Source organism: Haemaphysalis longicornis, unplaced genomic scaffold, assembly GCF_048455015.1.
Source record: "Haemaphysalis longicornis isolate Haplotype H1 unplaced genomic scaffold, Haemaphysalis longicornis Haplotype H1 scaffold_7, whole genome shotgun sequence".
Taxonomy (NCBI): Eukaryota; Metazoa; Arthropoda; class Arachnida; order Ixodida; family Ixodidae; genus Haemaphysalis; species Haemaphysalis longicornis.
Window position 1 is genome coordinate 141,851,683 of NW_027526422.1, and position 22,112 is coordinate 141,873,794.

The 22,112-nt window shown below is 44.4% G+C and overlaps 1 long non-coding RNA gene across 1 annotated transcript; it reads left to right on the top strand.

Annotated features, from left to right (window-relative positions):
• The first annotated feature begins 213 nt into the window (after window positions 1-213).
• Window positions 214-21,819, top strand: LOC144147091 (uncharacterized). The gene is made up of 3 exons (XR_013317816.1): window positions 214-556; window positions 18,190-18,332; window positions 21,678-21,819. It is a non-coding gene; the product is annotated as an uncharacterized LOC144147091 (long non-coding RNA).
• The last annotated feature ends 293 nt before the right edge of the window (window positions 21,820-22,112 follow it).

Consider the following 22,112-nt stretch of genomic DNA (forward strand, 5'->3'; position numbering starts at 1 on the left):
TCATAAATACGACGTTGCTTTGATTATTAGTACACACAAGCGTTCACTTTCGCGAAACCGAAAGTGAACGTACGAAAGTGAACGAAAGTATGGTTAGTAGTTTGGCTACCCGGCCGCTCGGTGCGCTACACTACAGTACAGTCATTCGGCCGCAGGGCTCTATGGGAGTGTCCACTCTTACCAGTATTTCTTTCTCTATGTTGCACCCCCATGATGACATCACCATCGCAAACATGATAAATCGGCTACACCCAGCCGGACCCGACGCATTGCATAGTGGCGGTGATAAGTATCGACGACGAAGTAACCGTTGCCTCTCAACTTTGCCGTTTCCAGCGAAGCAAGCCCTGCATGTCTCAGCCGTAAAGTGGGTCCGGGTGATATCGCCGCCACACAGGGATCACAGATAGTTCGTCCGTACGCCAATCTGCAGAATGACATCACCAGCGCAAACAGGATAAAACGACTTTACCCAGCCAGGCCCGACGCATTTTTATGGTGGCGCTGGTGACACAAGTATCGACGCCGAAGTAACCGCTGGCTCTCAACTTTGCAGGTTGGTGTAAATTAAACTGCCCCTCTGTACCTTTTCTATATATTGCCACCACTGTCACTGCAGTTGCTTTTGTTGAGCTATTTGGTGTAAGCGGCGTAATGGCGAATAACCTTCCATATTTGGTCTGTAATGAGCCACTTCCCGATAAGGGCTCTAACGTAATATGCGTCAAGTGCGACTGTGTCTACCATCTTGGATTATGCTCTGGCCTTTCTAAGAGCGAGAAAAACTGGACATGCCCTGCGGGCCTTGTTTCAGCAAACCGTACTACCGATGGTGTTCCAAAACACAAGAATAATTCCGCTCTGGAAGCAGTTCTGTTAGATATAAATAGAAAGCTTTCGGACCTACCACAGATTACAAGCAAGGTCGATTCTCTAATGAAAATGAAGAACACAGTTGAAAATATGGAAAAATCGGTGCAGTTGTTATCCGACAAGTACGATGCCTTGTTAGAAGGAATGCAAGAGCAGGCGACTGAAATAACCACCTCGAAAACTAAAGTCGAACGGATGGCCGCTGACAACACCAGGAATGATCTGAAATTACAGCAGCAGGTTAACATCCTTGAACAATACAGCAGGAGAGAAAACATTGAAGTACATGGTCTGCCACTAACCGCCAACGAAGACTTTATCAGCAAAGTAAATGACCTCGCCACAGAACTGAAACTGGCTCCGTTAAATGAAGCGGACATTCAACGCCTCCACAGGCTGCAGTCTAAGTGAAATAAGGTTCCAGCTGTGATGAGCCGTTTTTCGTCACGTATCACTCGGGACGAACGGATGGAGCAACGGAGTCAGTTGAAGGCTAGTAATTCTGTTGTATATTTATTGGATAATTTGACTGTGCTAAAAAAATGCTGCTTTGGATGATGAGAGGAAGATACGCAGAAAAGCAGTACCAGTATGCGTGGCAAGTTGGGGGAAAGCTGTTTGCCTTCAAGGCACATGGTCAGCGTGCCATTGGTATCGAGACCGAAGCCGACCTTGATAAGATATGCTAGGCGTCAAACTTGATGTGTCCTGCTGAATTGTTCCTTCACTTCATTGCAGATGCCCTAACAGAATACTATGACACGGAAACGTTTGATGGCACTGTTAAATCCTTGTGCGTTACAAAAATAACGTCTGTTCAGTTTTTTATGTCAATATCCGGCGTTTGAAATCGAAAGTGTTTCAAATTGACCATGTTTTGCAAACACGTGCATGTAGCTTTGACGTAATTGCGTTCACCGAGACATGGTTTAGAGACGAACATGACGCCGTAGATTTACAGGGGTACAAGACAGAGGGCGTGTACCGAACCAATCGAAAATGCGGTGGAACGTGAATTTACATCAAAGATAACAAAACATATCAAGTGCTCCTAGAATTTTCTAATTTTTGCAACGACAACGAGACAATTGTTGGACGTTTTAAAACAGTTATTTTGTCAGTTTATCGCCCTCCATCCGGTAATATTCAGGAATTCTTAAACTTTATTAACACTTTTTTTGAATATGCATTACAATTCAAAATTAGGATTATTCTTGTTGGTGGCCTTAACACTGACATGTTTGCCTCTACCTTACAGCTGCAAAATTTTCAAGATAGTATCGAATCGTTTTTTTTTGCCGTTATTTGTTTCGCCAACGAGAATCACTTTGGAAAGTGCGACGGTTATTGAATTGTGCGTCACCAATTTTGAACCAAGTACTGATCATGCAGGTATATCGTCGGTCGCCATAAGCGACCATTTACCATTTTTTTGTTTCTTTCAAGACGTTAGAAATAAGAAGAAAATTGTACGGGATAACCCTGTATTCTCTCGTACATTCATTAAGTCAGCCTTGTATGCTTTTCATGTCATGCTGAAAGACACACACTGGAATGACGTGTATAATGCGAGCAATCCTGATCCGTCTTACGACCTTCTTATTAGCAAAGGTAAACAATGCTATGATAATTATTCCCACTGCAACCAATTAAAAAATACAGGCAGTGCAGAAAACCATGGGTATCGCGTGAATTGTGCAAAAATAATTAAAGCAAGAGATTAGCTCTTGGAGAAGTTCATTCGCGAAAAAGATGCCCAAATATTTTCCCAATACAAGCCTTTAAGGAACAGGCTCAATTCTGACCTTCGATGAGCTAAGCAACATTATTAGAAATTAAAGTTCTCGTCTATCGCAATAAAACCCAAAAAACCTTGGAAACTAGGGAGGACTATCATCGGCAACCCTTCTACATCAATCCCATCTACGCTCACGTTTGATGACAGAGAATATAGTAACAAATTTCTCGCTGAAACATTTACTCGAAATTTTGTTACGTAATGTGTATCCGAAGCAGTATATGACTCAAACGTTGATATTGATCGCACAGATTTGTCTGTTTCCAATAACACTATTTTTCTCTCACCATGCATGGAAGTCGAAATATATTCGTTTCTGCAATCTTTATCTAATAACACGTCGGCCGGTTACGACGACATTAAGGCTCAGACTTTTAGAGCTGTCGGGAATTTTTTGTGCATGCCCTTGCTTCATATCTGCAATCAAACGTTCACTATTGCCATCTTTCCGAATGCAATAAAAATTGCCTGAGTAGCCGTATTGCATAAAGGTGGTCCAATGGACAATATGAACAACTATACACCCATTTCAGTCCTTCCAATTTTCTCGAAATTACTAGAATACTTAATAAAGAAAAGGTTAACCAAGTTTCTCGATTCGGCTGGCGTGATTGCGGATCATCAATTTGGCTATCGTAAAAATCGTTCTACCGAAATAGCATTGTTAAATATTAAAAAATAGAACACCGAATAATTTTCAAAATAAAGATTATACCGCTGGAGTTTTGCTAGAATTCAGAAAGGAATTTGACTCCATTAAGCATGACATATTGTTTAGTAAGCTTCTATGGGATTCGAGGTGTCTTGAATTGGCTGCGTAGTTACTTATCCGAACGCTTACAGTTTTCTTCCTCAATGGCTACCGATCGACCAAAGGTATTTTCTGTGGTATTCCTGAAGGTTCCAATTTGGGCCTGCTGCTATTTATTTTACACATTATTGATATTGTACATATTCCTTCTACTCCTGTTATTATGCTCTAAGCCGATGATACTAGTGTGTTTTTATCTGGTCTGTCTTTGTGTAACTTAGAAACATCGGTTAATAACTGGCTCATTGAACTATGAAAGTGGTTGACTCTAAATATACTGTAATTAAACCTCAGAAAAAAATATGTTGCTTTTAAACCCAGAAGCAAGCTCGACAATTATGACCCTTTGGTAGAATTCTGGAACACTTCTGTCGAACGGCTGAAAACGATGACAACCTCAGTTGGACTCTTCATATTAGTAAGGTACACACCGTTGTGTCACGGTCTGTTGGTTTTCTTTATAAAATTAGATCTCTGGTCCCGATCTCGCTCATGCGCCAAATATACTACGAGCTAGTGCAGTCTCATCTTCATTACTGTCTTTTAGTATGGGGAAGTACGACGGCAACTAATTTAAACAGACTTCTAGTACTACAAAAAAGAGCTCTTCACTGCATCGAGAATGTACCTTGTACGCCCCACTCTGCCCCATTATTTCTGCAGCACGGTATTCTTACAATACATCAGTTGTTTGACCTTAAGCTTAGTCTTTACAATTGTAGGGAAATTTAAAAAAACTCAATATTTTTAGAACAATATATAGCAGTAAATGTGCTCTAAGATCTTGGGCCGAGTTGTTTTAGGACACCAATGATCCGAACAAACTATGGTATGCAAAAGTAAGCCACCAAATTCCCATCTACTCTTAGGTCTGAAAATGTGAGGCGGGATAGCTCTACGGGGTCGTCGAGGCATTGTTCTAGAACGAATCTGCTGAATTCACCATCGATGCTCTCCATGCGCGCAAGGCATCCAGTGAGAGCGACACTAGCAACGGTCTTGAACAGAGTGCCCACAAAATTAATGACTAATCGGCCGAGCTCCGCCCGAGGGATCACGCATCCTCCCTACGCCGGCATATTTATAGAGTGCGTTCGGGCACGCCTCCCGCTTTCCACGCTCCAGTTGTCGCTGCTCCTGATTCTAGCGTAAGGCGGGTTCTCGTTTCTAGCTGCCGCCGTCTTTGTTTTTATGTTGGCGGTGATGATGCTGCTTTTTTGGAAGCTTCAAGAGCATTTCTGAGGTGCGTGGATGCTCCGCATGGCTATGTCTGAGAGAAGATCACTGGAGATTTCTTCTCTTTACATACTGCAGTCTTGTAAGGACAAAACAGGAAGCACAAAGGAAAGGTACAAAACACATAAGGTAACAATGAACACACATCAGATACTATGCTTTAACCACGGACAAAAATAGAGTAACGCCAAAGCACCTATTTAAATAAACATCGCTCTACCATGACAACTCCTTGTATGCTTGAAAATATAAAAAAACACCACAATATATGTTTTTAAATCAAGAGAAACAAAAAAACTGCTCTGGGACTCCCTCTTCAAAGTAGTGCCTACTGGTGTGGTAGGGTTAAAATATATCCAGCAAGTGAGGCTCCGGACTTATGAATGGCAGGCTGCAATAGCGCCGCGAAAGTGCAGTACGCGGAAAGATGCCGCCATGATTCTTTTGCTCGGGTTAAACAAGGCCCATTACTTGGCTTCTATATTAGGAAAATAGCAGTTACAATAACTTTCACCTTCCTGCAATTTACGTACGAGGTTATCGTCAGAGCTCCTTTAGGCGAAGACAGCCTTTGGGAAGAGAGCCCATGTTTCTACGAAGGGACGTTGGGCGAGATAAACACGTTTGTCAAGTGTGGAGGGCTGCTTTCGTTTTTTTACCCACTCGTGGCGTGAGGCGGCGGTCTCTGTGGGCTTGGTTCGCTGGAACAATCTTTGCAGCTTGATGTGCAATAGATAGAACAGCCTTTCGCGATAGAAGATTTCAGATTTACGACTTCCTGGTTGGCTGATGCAGCCGCACTTCTTTTAGTTCGGTGCTTTTGTTCCCAGAGGTAATATGTTCTAGAGGCTGCGCAGCCCTCTTGGAAACTTTTCCCGGCTGACTTGTCCCGGCAGATCCTCATTGCAAACAGCCGGGTCAGTCTTTCTGCTTCTGAGGGCCGAACACAAACGAGCAATAATCTTCGGTCGCTTGTGAACAGTTGTTGGAAGGTTTACGGCGTCGAGAGGTGGCAGTACAAGTCGAGTGGGATTCAGGAGGAAGCTGATAAGAATTATGCCCAACTGCAGCAAAATGGGTTCCCTGGGGGTTCGCCATCACACGGCCACAAGGGTCATCACTCCATAAAGGTGGCGGTAGGCGTAATGTGAGAAGGATAAGGTACACATTCATTTCTTTTCATAGCTTGATATTTTTGGCAACAAGACAAATGAGTGTCCTGAAAGCACATATATTTTAGACTACCATTGTTACTTGAACATAAGCTATTATGTGCATGGAAAGAAATAAGATGACGTTTTTCCCGCTGCACAGGATTCTAGGTCGAGAAGCTGCAGACAGTGATGTATGCATAAGAATTTTTGACTAAAGACTGCTCGTGCAAAGCCTGCTTCAGAGCAAAACAGCACGTAACACTTTCATATTCTTATCTGGTAAAGGACCGCCTGGAAAATAACTTCATAGACACACAAATATGAGGCATATAACCCTAGTGTGCATATATGTATATATATATATATATATATTTTTTTTAAATATACATATATTTATATATATATATATGTTTGTGTGTGCGTGCCTGTGTGTGTGTGTATGCACTGCACTTCCGAAACTGTAGGACTAATTTCAAATAAATAATTTACCCGCAAATTTGTTCATATCTGTTACGTATACATATACTTCACCTTCACGAAGGCAAGTCTCTTTGCTGAAACACTGGCAACAATCGTGGTCGCTACCTTCTTCAAAGAATAATATATATATATATATATATATATATATATATATATATATATATATATATATATATATATATATATATATATATATATAGCGAATCAGGATAGGAAAATGAGGGGCTCGTTGAAATAAGACAGAAGTAAGAATTGGCAGTCAAGAAAACCTCGGAAAGCAAAGGGGAGGATGTAGTTAGTCAAGACAAAGAATTTGGAAAATAAGAAAGTGGAAAAAAAAGGCCCGCCAGGTGGGATCCGAACCCACGACCTCCAGAATACCGGTCTGGTGCGGTAACCACTACGCTACCGGCGGGGCTACTTTAGCCTCCACTTTCTGGGGTATTTATGTTCAGGTGTTTTTGTTTCCTGCGCTTGGGGGTGGTAGCCAGCGCCACTCGGACTACTCGGGGTGAGGGGCACCTTCTTTTTAACCCCCGCGCCGTGACTCGAGTGTCTAGGACATGTCGAGAGTGGTCGACCAGCGTTGAACCCCCTTAAGCTACCCTTGGCATCAAGACTGCCAGAACAGAGACCCTCGCTATGCACGTAGCTAATCAGGATAGGAAATGAGGGGCTCGTTGAAATAAGACAGTAATAACAATTGACAGTCAAGAAAACCTCGGAAAGCAAAGGGGAGGATGTAGTTAGTCAAGATAAAGCGCGGGAAACAAAAACACCTGACCATAAATTCCCCAGAAAGTGAAGGCTAAAGTAGCCCCGCCGGTAGCGCTGTGGTTATCGCACCAGACGGGTATTTTGGAGGTCGTGTGTTCGGATCCCACCCGTCGGGCATTTTTGCTCCACTTTCTTATTTTCCAAATTCTTTCTCTTGACTAACGACTAACTGCATCCTCCCCTTTGCTTTCCGAAGTTTTCTTGGCTCTAAATTCTTATTTCTGTTATATATATATATATATATATATATATATATATATATATATATATATATATATATATATATGTGTGTGTGTGGAAAATAAGGGTTGGCAGTCAAGAAAACCTCGGAAAGCAAAGGGGAGGTTGTGGTGGGTCATAGAAAGAGATGAAGAATTTTTTGAGTCGAAAAGAAAGTGGTGAAAAAATGCCCGCCGGGTGGGATCCGAACCCACGACCTCCAGAATACCGGTCTGGTGCGATAATCACTACGCTACCAGCGGGGCTGTTTCCCCAGCACTTTTTCGGGTATTTATGTTAAGGTGTTTTTGTTTCTTGCACTTGGGGGTGGTAGCCAGCGCCACTCGGACTACTCGGGGTAAAGGGGACCTTCTTTTTAAACCCCGGGTCGTGACTCGAGTGTCTACGACATATCGAGAGTGGTCGACCAGCGTTGAACCCTCTTAAGCTCCCTTTGGCACCAAGACTGCCAGAACAGAGGCCCTCGCTAAGCATGTAGCGAATCAGAAAATGGGAAATGAGGGGCTCCGTGAAATAAGACAGAAAATAAGGGTTGGCAGTCAAGAAAACCTCGGAAAGCAAAGGGGAGGTTGTGGTGGGTCATAGAAAGAGATGAAGAATTTTTTGAGTCGAAAAGAAAGTAGTTTCTTTTTCTTTTCTTTTCGAACTAGCCAAGGCAATCCCAAGACGCTGTGCACGTTTTTTTCAACATTTCTACTGAGGAGCCGTGCGACAAGAAATATCTTCGTTTGGCTTCGCTCTCTCCAGATTACAACATTTGATGCTGCTCTTTCATTCAATGATGGTATAATGACACGAGCCGGTATTCTGAAATTATTCGTAATGAACTCTAGGCTTAGTGCTTACTAAATAAATGATTGGAGTTGTGTTTGGGGAAAAAAGTCTTGTTTTTCACTTATCACACTTTAAAATCAGTTACCGAAAAACGTTTTTTATTACGTAACTACCATGCTTTCCTATATGTTCCAGGATAACCAGCAGATTTTTGCCCCAGTCATTTGCACAAGTTGTCACATCTACTGTGCGGGAATTGAAAACGTGCACTGTATGGTTTTTGTTACACACTTTTCAATAAGCAAATAAAGGCCAAGTGTAGGTACTAGTGGAAAGCTTCCCAGTCGCAGTGATAGGGGGATACATACATTGATAGCATACTGGTGAAGGTGAAGTTGAGCCTTTCCGAGAAATGGCACCTTAAACACGGCGCCTCTGATGGCGCGATCACGCTAGCCGCCTTCAAGATACAAACTAATATTTCTTCTTGCTATTCTCGTATTTTCTCGATAACAAGCATAAGACACGAACTGTAGGAACTGAAAGAACACGATCGGCTAAAAAATACATGCTTTCAATTCGTGTGCGTTCCGTCCTCACGCTTGAAAAATGCAGCCACACATTTGTGTAGGCTGGGCTTTCGTCGGGGTTAATATTTTTCTGGGCTGAACTAGGTGTCAAGCTCGTGCACTGGAGAGCTAGCGATAAATAAATTTTTCTTGCTTTCTTGGTGCCTCATTTATTCTCGGTTTCGTGGTGGCTTGTTGGTGATGTTTTCTTGCGCCTTAAGATTGATCTAATTTCGTAATTACTTATGGTAAAATATATTTAATGATAATTATAAATATATAAAACCTTGTTTATTATTTTATGTCCCAAAGTTTTATTATAATATACGTACTTCTGAAATCAATATAACGCATATAAATATTATGTGAAAATGCAGTTTTTCTGCGGCTGATGCCGTTTTTAAGGTATTCTTACTATCTGCAGATCATACGAATAGAAGCCCAGCCCACACATTTGTGTGGGTCAGTTTTCTGCGTGAAATACTCTGAGCTTTCCGTTTTCCCTTGTCGAAGCATGATTAGGAAGGGACAAATACACAAAATTTATTTCATTTGGCCATTTTTTCTAAAAACGTTTTGTTGGGCAGGAAAGGGATGATAGCCTGGCCAAACGAAACGGCGATGGACGCAATCTTAAGTGCGAGTCACTCCTATGTGACCAGCCGTAGGCTCGTCGTGAAGCTGATGGAGGACGTCCGGCCTCAGGTGCTCAGGAAGAACGAGGAGTAAGTGAGGCCCGACTGGTCGGAAGTTTCAAGGGTATAACACCCATATTGAAGAACAAACTCAGTGGGGAGGGTGACGTGAGTGGTTCTGAAGACGGTCAATTATCGAGCGTAAGGAGGCGTGGGTGCGTTGTTCGGTTGTTATGTGGTGTAAGTCATAAATTCCAAACACGCAGGTTTTGAAGTCTTCGTCGGTATTGGTCGGTGGATCAGCCCGATGACGAGACAAGCAGTCCTCGTCTCTGTGAAGCCGGCCTGACTTCTAGGCGACCGTGAAAATATACTCATGGAGGCGCAGCGCTCATTTACTCACGCCGCCGATTGGATCTCTTAGTGACAAAAGCTAACACAGAGCGTGGTTATCAGTCAGAACGTTAAATCGGCTACCGTATAGCTAAGGGCGGAATTAACCAAAAACCCACATTAGGACACGACACTCACGCTTTGCCGGAGACAGGATGCGACTGGCGTCGGCGATTACTAGGTCATGACCATTTTGGCGTTCGGTCAAATTGGCCGTAGGCACTTGGCTATGCCATAGCCACTTGCATCAGTTCGAACTTCTGTTTGGGCGGACGGGTGAAAGTGAAGAAGGATTGTTGAAGTCGTGAGGCGGGAGAGGAGCGTCGAGAAGGTGGCGGCTTGGTCGGGGCCTCAGGAGACTGTCGCGTTTGTCTGTAGTAGATTCTTGAGGGGACCGGCTAGAATTGCGAAATTCTTTAGGAACCGCCGGATGTAAGAACAGGGTACCACAAAACTACGGACCTCTTTTGAAGAGACCGGGACAGGAAAGTTCTTGACGGCATGGATTTTGTGCGGATCGGGCTGTACACCAGCAGCGTCGGCTACGTGGCCAAACATCGCAGGTTGGCGGCTGGGAAAGGACATTCTGCGAAGTGCAGCTATAGTCCCGCTTTGCGGAATACGCCGAGGATGTCGGAAAGGCGCTGGCGATGTGTTTAAAAGGAGGGAGAAAAATTATCACATCATCCAGGTGACATAAACATGTCGACCACTTGAAGCCGAGGAGTCACGAGTCCATCATGTGGTGAATGGTGGCAGGGCCGTTATGCAACCCGGAAGGCATTACCTTAAGTTGGTGTAGGCCTTCGGTTGTAATAAAAGAAGTATTCTTACGATCCATCTCGTTTACAGCTGTATGTCAGTATCCTGAGCGGAGATCAATTGGCGAGAAATATGGGGCGCCGCGCAGACAGTCGACTCGCCGTCGATCCGTGGAAAATGGATAAACGTTCTTAGTTATTTTGTTCAGGTGACGGTAATCAACACAAAAGCTCCATGTGCCCCACTTCTTTTTCCCTCGCACGACTAGCGACACGGAATGAATGAAGGTTCGACGCTGCCAAGAATCTTATAGCGGACACGTTTGTAAGTTAATTTTCGGGCATCTAAAAACTAAGTTGTGTTACCGGCATTTGTATGGGAGGGTCATTCCTGGCGGCCCTGGGGCTGGAACTTTAATGTGTTCGAGCACAGGTTGTAATGCTGACTCGAGGAAGCTGCAGTCGAAGGCGGCATAAGGGCAGGGGCCATAGCGACGTACTTGCGCTGTGGTGTTATTGCATCATGGAGGTTCGACTCTTTCAACGCGGAGTTGGCAGACCAGGTTGAAGACCAGGTTGTAGACGGGCCCCTCCAACTAACGGGCATGTCATGGACGGACCTAGCCATCCCAGCGACGCCTTGAAAGCTTGGGTGAAGGCCATCTGCAGCGAGAACTCGCGCTGCAGGATGAAACTGCAGTCTGTGGGCCACGTAAAACACCGTTCTTGATCGTCGGCACTACTTGCACCGAAGCCGTTTGAAGAACGACGTCTCTCCATTGCAGCGTCGAAGAAACCGTTGATTACGAATCCTCCGACGGTGGTTCAGGCATCTGGGCAGAAGCAGGGGCGCGTACACTCAAGACGCCTTAGGAAAAAAACTTCTAATCAAATTCAGGGTAGGCCTATACCTTTCAAAGGCTGTGATCCATTGAAGGAGGCCAGGTAGTTTGTTGCGACGTGCAGAATAAATGGTTTTGCAGTCTCCGGAACGAAGTCTAGGAGCGACTGAACGTCGTCAATGCATGCTCCGGGCCGGGTGATTAAGGCAGGCGCACATGGATGGTGGGGTCTAAATGCCGGTACAGATGCTTTGTCTGAGAGTCACCCATTGTAACCATGGTGGTAGGGACCTTGGGGAATTTGCAGATGATGTTTTATTCCTCATGGCTGGTTCCTGGGTTCCTTCGCGGATTGGTAAGCAGTAGAAGAAATTTATCGAGGAGCCAGAAAAAATATTTGGGAAAATGGTTCACTTACAAATGAATACAATGAAAATCCCGGCCCATCGCCACTAACGTGAAACCTAGGGAGGCATGCTGTGTATAAATGTATTCTTGGTGCCTTGGCGCTTATGCCAACACGATGTGGTATATAGTTTTGCTGTAAAACGTTTGTGTCCTTGCAGCACGAAGCACTCTAGCGCGAAGCGTTGGAAAACCAGTTTCGCAGTGTGTTCTGTTAGTACGCGTTTTTGCAGCGGAGATGAAACTTCTAGCGTGAGGCGTTGGAAAATGACTGTCCCGGTGTGTTCATTTCGTACGCGTTACGTTCTAGCGCGAGGCGTTGGAAAACAAGTGTCCCGGTGCTTTCATACCGTGACTAAGTGAGACGACGACGACAGGAGACGCCGACAGCCCCAGTTTCTAAGGGGTTGCGCCACTGAACCAGTGTTTTACTGAAATTTCGACATGAGGATGAGTCTTTATCGGAGTAACGTACAACCTAGAAACACGTGCGCTTATATAGAATGGGATTCCTCGTCCTCAGGCAATAGTGAGAGTTTCGGAAAATTGTCGCCTTTGCTGGATGCTTGCGCCACTTACACTTTCTGTTTTCGTTTGGTTTTAATCCTCGTACAGGACACTTGTTGGACACGCCAAGAGTTCTTCCCCTTTTTTACAGCACATCATAGCGGTCTTCGCAGTACCGCTCCCCTCCACCTCCCACCCTAAGTTGAGGAGTGAGACCATTCACGGTGGTCGGCAACCCTTTTCGGTGGTTGCGGGCTACGAACGATCCCGGGGGGAGGGAGGTGGTTGTCGATTTCCCGCGGTAATTACCCCACCACGCCGTTCATTGGACACCTTACCTCTAAAATATCTTATTTACGACTTGTTGCAGTGTAATTATTCACATGTGACAGGCTGCGGCTTTGTTCATGTACACGAAACCTCCTTAACCCTTCGTAGTAATCGATTTTATAGTAGTTTGTACACGGTACATACGTGGCTACTACAATTTAGTATTCTTATACGTACTTGTGTTGCTGGCGTATGAGCCCTGGATGACTTCTGTGACCTGCCCTGCGATTCCGCATGCCGCACGTCATTGGTATTCTAAGGAACGGGTGTCACCGGATGTAACCAGGACTTATGGCGTGGTATAACATACCACATATAAATAACATATAAATTGGCGTGGTATAACATAAACCCTGAAATTGTTCGTTGGATACAAGAGTACTGGAACTGCCGGAAACAGCGTGTTGTCGTAAATGGTCAGCAGTCTGAAGATGTCGATGTAAGTTCGGGAGTACCGCAGGGTTCTGTTTTGGGCCGACTATTATTTTTAATTTTCATGAATGATATTTGTAACGGTATTCCTTCTACAATACGATTGTTTGCAGATGACTGTGTATTATGTAGAATTTGTAATCACTTCGACGACTGCACCGCGCTTCAACATAATGTGAATAGGCTATTTGACGGGTGTAAAACTTGGGGAATGCAGATAAACCTACAGAAATCTGTGTACATGTGCTTCACGAGAAAGAAAACGCCTCATGTTTATTCCTATACCATTAATGGTACGTGTCTTAAACAAACGTTCGAACATAAATATCTTGGTGTGTATCTCACCTCCGACCTGTCTTGGCGCCATCATTTAAATAATATGTGTGCGAAAGCTTGTCGTGTTTTGGGCTTTTAACGTCGCAACGCGAAACGTTTTCCAGTGAAGACTAAAGAGTTGCTGTACAAGACAAAAGTTCGCCCCATACTCAAGTTTGCTTGTAGGGTATGGGATTCACGTATCAAATCTGATATCGACAAACTAGAAAGAGTTCAAAACTTGGCTATTCGCTTTGTTCTTAAAGATTACTCAAGAAATTTCAGTATATCTACAGCTAAGCGCAGCCTGGAAGAGTACTCAGACAAAAATGTTTTCACAATATATTTCATAACAAACCAGGGATAGACAATAGTTATGTAATGAGTCCAGACTGTTTCACTAAGGTCAGATCACTCCTGTATAATAAAAGAAATAAGTTGTATAATCGAATTGTTTAAGCCCTCTTTTTTTCCAAAAACTATTAGTGAATGAAATAAGTTACCCAAAACTGTTGTGACAGTTATGTCTAATGATGTATTTTCGTGTTCCTTGTAGTGTATCTTCGTTGAACATGACGGGTTTTGGCTTGTCATTTTGCTTTAAGGGATATTTCTGTTCTGCTTGTGTTTTGCATAAATTTTTAATTTCTCCCCCCCACTGAAATGCCTTGAAAAGGCGCTGTGGGTACTATGATAAATAAATAAATGTGTTTTTTCTGTGAACCTACTTGCTTTGCATTTGGTATTTTGGGAGTTTTGCGTTACCATTTGTTTATTCCTGTAATCCGTACGTGTGTGTATGTTTTGTCCTGGACCCCATCTTCAGTTTCAATGGAATGAACTTTGTAATTTCTTTGCTTTTGCTCATTGGCAGTTTCGTTGTTTGCTCGTTTGCTTCTGATCGTTTGTTGTTGCAATCAAGCTGCTTTTTTTTTCTGGGGAGAATATTTAAGCTGTACGTCACGAGAATACTATAGCATTAACGAAAGGGCAGCAGGTCTTGTAATTAGGCTCAATAAGAGGTACAAGCTCAAGGTGGTGCAGGGCTACGCGCCCACATCCAGCCACGACGACCAAGTAGTGGAACGCTTCTATGAAGATGTGGAATCGGCAATAGCTAAAGTAAAAACACAGTATACCGTAGTTATGGGGGACTTCAATGCTAAAGTAGGCAAGAATCAGGCTGGAGACAAGGCAGTTGGGAACTATGGTCTGGGCTGTAGAAATAGCAGGGGGGACCTACTAGTTGAGTTTGCAGAAAGGAATAAACTACGCATAATGAATACCTTCTTCTGTAAACGGGAGAGTCGGAAGTGGACCTGGAGGAGCCCGAATGGGGAGCACAAAAATGAAATAGACCTCATTATATGGGATAACCCTGGCGTCGTGCAGGATGTGGAAGTGCTCGGAAGGGTAAGGTGTAGTGACCACCGTATGGTAAGATCTCGAATTAGGCTAGATTTGAGAAGGGACCGCAACAAGCTAGTACGAAAGAAGCCGATAAATGAGCTAACAGTAAGACGTAAAGTAGAAGAATTCAGGATCGCGCTGCAGAACCGATATTCCGCCCTTAACGAGGAAGCCGAGCTTACGACACAGGAAGCCAGCGACAACCTTACACGCATTATCACGGAGTGTGCAGTAGAAGTCGGGGGCACTATGGCTAGACAAGATACTGGTAAACTTTCGCAGGAGACGAAAGATCTAATCAGGAAACGGCAAACCATGAGAATCTCTACCGCAGCTGACAGAATAGAACTAGCCGAGCTCTCGAAGTTAATCAATAAGCGTAAGGCAGCTGACATACGGAAGTATAATATGGAGAGGATCGAATACGCTGTAAAGAACGGAGGTAGCCTGAAAGCAGTGAAGAGACGTCTTGGTGTGGGTAAAAATCAGATGTATGCACTTAAGGATAAGCAAGGTACTGTCATCACAATTAGGGATAAAATAGTCACAGTGGCCTAGGAGTTCTATAGGAATTTGTATAGTAGCCAGCACATACAGGATAATGCCGAACGAGACAGTAGTTCAGAGGAGATAGTCATCCCACCAGTAACGACCGAAGAAGTAAGGAAGGCTTTGGAAGAAATGAAAGGGGGCAAATCACCTGGTGAGGATCAGATAAGAGCAGACTTCTTGAAGGATGGCGGAGAAATTGTACTTGAAAAACTGGCAAACCTGTATACGCAATGCCTAATGACCGCAATGGTACCGGAATCTTGGAAGAACGCGAACATCATCCTAATCCATAAGAAAGGCGACATGAAGGATTTGAAAAATTACAGGCCGATCAGCTTACTGTCAGTCGTCTACAAGGTATTTACCAAGGTAATCGCCAACCGAATTTCTGCAACCTTAGATTTCAGTCAACCTAAAGAACAAGCAGGGTTCCGTAAAGCTTATTCAACAATGGACCATATTCACAGGATCAATCAGGTAATAGAGAAGTGCGCTGGGTATACTGAACCCCTATATATAGCCCTCATAGATTATGAGAAAGCATTTGACTCGGTCGAAACCCTAGCAGTCATTCAGGCATTACGGCATTCAGGCATTACGGGGTAGATGAGCATTATGTAAGAATACTAGAGGATATCTACAATGGGTCTACAGCTACCATCATCCTCCATAGGGAGAGCAGTAAAATACCTATAAGGAAGGGTGTCAGACAAGGAGACACAATCTCTCCAATGTTATTCACAGCATGCTTACAAGAAGTATTCAGAACGTTGGATTGGAACAGGTGGGAGTAAGGGTTAATGGAGAATACCTCAGTAACCTCAGATTTGCTGATGACGTTGCCTTGCTAACTAACTCGGGGGACGAATTGCAAAGCATGCTTCCCGCACTGGGTGAACAGAGTAGAACCGTGGGCCTGAAAATTAATATGCAGAAAACTAAAGTAATGATCAATAACCTCGGGACAGCACAGCAGTTTGAGATAGGCGGCGAGGCAGTGGAAGTGGTAAGCGAATATATCTACTTAGGCCAAGTTGTGACCCCAGATCCCAACCATGAGGCAGAGATAATTAGAAGGATCAGAATGGGGTGGGGTGCATATGGCAGACATTCTCAGATAATGAATAGCAGCCTACCATTGTCACTGAAGAAGAAAGTGTATGACAGCTGCATATTACCGGTACTCACCTACGGGGCAGAAACTTGGAGGCTCACTAAGAGGGTTCAACTTAAATTGAGAACGACTCAGCGGGCAATGGAGCGGAAAATGATAGGTGTAACGTTAAGGGACAAGAAGAGAGCGGACTGGGTCAGGGAGCAAACTGGTGTTAAGACATATTAGTAGAAATTAAGAAGAAGAAATGGACGTGGGCAGGGCATGTAATGCGAAGGCAAGATAACCGCTGGTCATTAAGGGTAACAGAGTGGATCCCTAGAGAAGGCAAGCGTTGCAGGGGGCAGTAGAAAGTTAGATGGGCAGATGAGATCAAGAAGTTTGCGGGGATAAATTGGTCACAGTTGGCACAGGACCGATGTAATTGGAGAATAATGGGAGAGGCATTTGCCCTGCAGTGGGCGTAGATAGGCTGGTGATGATGATGATGATGACGTCACGAGAGATGGTCTGCAAACGTGTACTGCCCCATCTTTATCTTTCCCTGTTCCCTCGCATTCAACACGCAATCGTATTTTCAGTAAAACAGCAAAACCCTATCTTTGTTTTTAAATTTTAGTCAACCATTTGATATATATATATATATATAGGCCAAGTAGTTTACTGAGTGTTCTTGCGATCTTGCTTAATTACTCCACTGTTTGGAGTAGCCAGCTTCATTTTAGGTTTGAGCTTATTGCTCCAATAAATCTATTTCTCTCTCTCTCTCTCTCTCTCTGCGAGTGTGTGTGTGTGTGTGTGTGTGTGTGTGTGTGTGTGTGTGTGTGTGTGCCGAAAATTAATGAGCGGCAAAGTGGAAAGTGCTGGGAATTTGCGTTGGCAAAATGTTCGGTCATTAACAAAATCAGCTGCCCCGAGCGACATATATCTGCGTTCACGTCACAGTAACCCATGACATAGGAAAACAGTATTGCACACATTTGTGTCCTCTTAACAACAGATTGAAGACACGCAGTGTGAAAGATACGACTAAACCAACTTAGGTTGCAAACAGTCAAAGAAAACTTTTCTCCCTTCCCTACACCTCTGCCTTAACTCCCTACCTCTGTTCGGTCTGGTTCAAAGATTCTATTGCGCCTCCACTCCGCGCACTGCAATTCTGTTCGTCACTTCGCAGAAATTTTAGTAACAGCCTTTCCATCTTTCGCAGTTTTAAGCGCGAATTTCTGTATCGAGGGAAAGCACTGGAATGAAAACAGTTATACTGACACCGAAAAACTGAAAAAAATCAAGCAGAATGAGCTTACGAAGACGATTCTTGCCGTGCACTTAGCAATCTTTTCGTTTAGTCAATGATTTCTTTTGGAAAGCTGAGTTATTATCCCATCACACTTTTTCTGCCTATTCTATGCCCTTTTCTCATCTCCATTATTCCTCACTACTCCTCCCCGTCCTACACCCGCCTTCATTCGAAGTTCGAATGCATCCTACCTGGAATGACAAATATGTTCGGGTGACAAATATATTGGGGTTACAAATACTGGCAGGTTCAAATGCTAAACGTCGCGCTATCTTCTATGCTTCTCCGCCATTCTGTCTTTCGTACGATCCCCCAATTCGCTCAGGCCTGCTGGTTTTGAAAGTCACATTGGGCCACACTACGGGGAAACGGTTCGATGATGTCGGTAAGATACATAATCAGCGCCCCCTAAAAGTTCGTGAAGGGCCCTATATTGCTAATACATTAGGAAAAATTTACCCCGAATTTCTCGCCCTACCAGGCCGTGCAAACATGGATGAAGCATCATTTGGAACCGGAATCTGCAGATTCCAAAAGGGTGACTACGTGGCCATCAAATCAAAGGCGGCCTGCTCCAACGTCCACGTCAACTCTCCCCCAGGCTCCAGGCTAGAGATGTCGACGGTAAGAGAAAAATTAATGGCATAAGTACATTGTGGTTATGAAGGATTGGGAACCAGTGCTGGCTTCATTAGCATCTTCCGCACAATGAGGCAAAATGTGCAGGCAGGCTGAACGTGAATTCATAGAATTTTGATCAAACAACAGTTTGAATCGGGTTTCATTGTGGTCAAAATTCGAAGCATTTCGAAACACGTGCGCTCCTGTTGTTCCCTTTGTTGTGTGTGTCGTTCCCAAGCTTTGTGTACCCTGTAACTAAAAGCGCAGTTCAACAACAGCCATTGGAAAGCTCCAGCGTACTGGGAATGTTCCGCATAAACAGGACTGGACGTAAATAAGTTTTGCTTAATTCACTTCACCATTTTAGTGGTGTACCACAACTGAGTATACCAAGAAATTTGCGCAGCCGAAGTCTTTATATTGCATTTCTTCACGACTGAATAGTACAAGTTTTCGCCCATGGCGTGGTAACTGTGTAGTCATTTTTAGGACACGAAGGTGCCGCCGCGGCATGCGACGAGGAGGGCGAATCTCTTTCTATTTGAAAAATTATGGCTTCTGTGAGCGTGGAACTATGGTTATACGAATACACGAAGACGGAATGGCCTAGCTCTCACAGCAATTAGAGGCATTAAGGTGGAGGCTGTCAGAGAACTAGTGCGATGAATGAGTGGTTAAAGGAGATGGGCATTACGTGGGCTCAAAGTTTTAGTAAACACCACGTCTATGACATCGTGGGAGGCTTGCGAGATGAATACGGATTCGCGCCAAAATTTGGGCGCCGGCAACTTCGGGCGCCGAGAACAAGTGGGAAGAACAGAGATGATGCCGGGTGAAGGTTGTAAAAGCGCCAAAGTGTTTTTTTAGTACATTGCTTTAAAGTACGCGAACACAGCTTTGGGGCCACCAAGAAGTCAGGGGATCCAGAATGAAAAACGTCCGCGCGCAGCTGGTTTTAGAAAAGGGTTTTCCGCAACAGTTCGTCGCCAGCTTCGGTTTTATCGCCGCTTCCCGTACCATTGCACTGGACAATCACTAATGCCGTTTTACGCCGCACATTATTTCCCTCTCTCATATATCTCACTTTGGTTTCGCAGTGATTGCCATTGTTGCTATCGGCAACAAGATACCTGCCACGGCCCGTGTTGAGAGTTGATGATGATGATTACTGTCGAGACTTTGTTGTCAGCAACCGAATTGCCTGTTTTATTCCGCATACCTGCCTTATCCTGAGCCACCACCATAAGAAATTTGTCTTACCTTTCTCTCCCCTCCCCTTATTTAAACTGCCGTCGTCCCCTGCCCTACTTTCCTCTCCCCGATATTCTAAATTCTCATCCTACGTACCCATCTCTTCGATGCCTGAGGCTCTCCCTCACCCCAAATCCCAAAGCCTCCGCCAACGCCGTGTCCCCATCGTTCCACGGCTGTCGTATCGCTGTGGAGTCCGTGCAGCCTCTGTGCAGTGTGTGATTGTTTCGCGCAGGCACTGCAATCGCTCGCGAGCTTTTCGCGTCGCACGCGCTTGCTGGTGGCGTGTTATTTACCAGCCTCCCCGCCGGTCAGTTTTTCGCGTCGCACGCGCTTGCTGGTGGCGTGTTATTTACCAGCCTCCCCGCCGGTCAGTGGAAGCTCTCGCCATAGCGGAGAAGCAAGAACCAACCACAGATTGCATCTCCTAACACTTTTTGACCAAGTCTCAACCACTTGGGCGCATGTGTATTTCTTCTTTGCGACCTGTTTAGAAAGCGACGACAAGCGGTTCCTGCCACGGCCTGCAAGGGTTCGAGACGCTTGGTGGGCCCATCGGGCAAGTACAGCCCGCGTGTGTGCTGAACGCTTTGGCGTGCACAAGACGCTTCATGAAATCTTGATTTATCCATTTCACGCGAACGACACGCGAAATGTGCAAACAAAGCTCACCGATTGTCGTAGCCTGCAACGTCAATCATACCAATGAGCCACAGCTTTAGCTTCAGCCGTGGACAGGTGACGTCTCACTGACTGCGAGAGAGACCCACGTAACACTCTTCCTTCTTGCGACTTGTTCTGAGGCGCTCGCTCTTTGCAAACAACAAATGGCCGCGTATCTGCTCCTTTCGTTGCAAATCCGGACAAAGGGCGATAGTCTTTCTCGACTTTTGCAAAGTAAATCCCTCCTATCGCTTTCCCGCTCACCTCTCTTGTTGTTCCTCTTGTGTCGCGCTACTCCCAAGGAAAGACGCCAAAGGGTCGGTTAAATCATTTTAAATTTACCGCGTTCCACTGATCCAGGCCGGTTGTCTGTATGCCAGCGCTGCCGTACGGCGGAGACGCGCGTGAATCGAGCCGCCCTACTTCAACGTTTATAGAACCACGTTGACCTCCTCCACGTGCGTTCCAAGCAGAACGTGGAACCTATCTAGTGGAACCTTTCGTAACTGTTGCTGTTTCATTTCTTAAAATGGCGCTAGAAGCTATAGTGGCGCGGGCGACAGCAGGAGACGGTGGAGTGAATTGTTTTCTGCAGTTGATGAAGTATTTAATTTCGCAAAAATCAAGCATGTCTGATTTTTTATAAAGGAACACTGCAAATATCACTTCTGTAATAGTTTGTTTTCTTATATTTGCGTAATGTCTTGTTCTTCTTCAACAATGTCGCAAGTATGAACATTACACCGGACTTAGATGGGTAGATTGAGCTGTGACAATATAAGACTATTGCACAGGACGCGTTTTACTTCGTCCGGGCGGCTGAATCCTGTCGCAGACAGACAGACATACCGACGTACAGACAGACCAAAATTTATAGGATTAAGTAACCCAAAAAAGAAAAAAAGACTATCGTCTTTAAAACATGCGGCACACCCCATGCCCCGGACATGAGCAGTATGGAGCTCCAGGCCCTTTGAGGAACCCTGTGCATTGGGCTCGCTACATAAAAATTTCGTAATGGAACGATAGGATTGGACCAATGTTATTAGTGAGAGCGAACTCTTTTAAAATTATGGTCATTCATTTTTACATAGCGCCAATCTATTTATGGTTAGCATGCAAAGACGAATAAACAAACTCTAATACGTCGTTGTTGACCACAGAAGTAACTGAAATGTAACTTCCTACCTGGCATTGTTACTACTCATGCAAAAATTCTTTTAACGAAACACAGGTTTATAGCGAAAGAAACTCGTTTGCGTCATGTTGCTAGCACTAAACATCTATATTTATCTATCTATAAACACTAGTCATCTATATTTGAGTGGCAGTCTACTTCGAAAAACATTTGTTCTGGTGGTCATTCGCTTCCTGTAATTGACACATACGTTTTTACTAGTGTGGTACATTAATAATGGTGAATTTTCTTTTCAGCTTTTGGACAAAGTAGGGAGAGTGGAGAGCGTGACTCCAACGGACGACGTGAAGGTCGCCTTTGGAAGGACCCTAGTGTGCACAGTCGCCTCTGAAGATCTTATTAAGGTAAAATAACCTGGCATTGTTCTGCTATGTGACCGATCATTTCCAGGGAAGAACACACAGCGTGGACAACAACTTCCATTCGTTTCCTGAATCAGTTGCTTTGCTTGGGGACGAAGCCTTTCATATCAATCTTATGCTCAGTAAAGAATAGGCTTAAGTAAATGTATTCCTTAATGCCGTCTTTTTTTCTCAAAATATTACGCAAGCGGTTATTTCATTTTGTTAAATACAATGATAAAAAAAACAAGACCAAAAAGTTAAAGGTAAATCAGATATGTATTGAAGATAAAGCTACTTCGACGGAAAGTACACCAGCGAAAGGAGGTC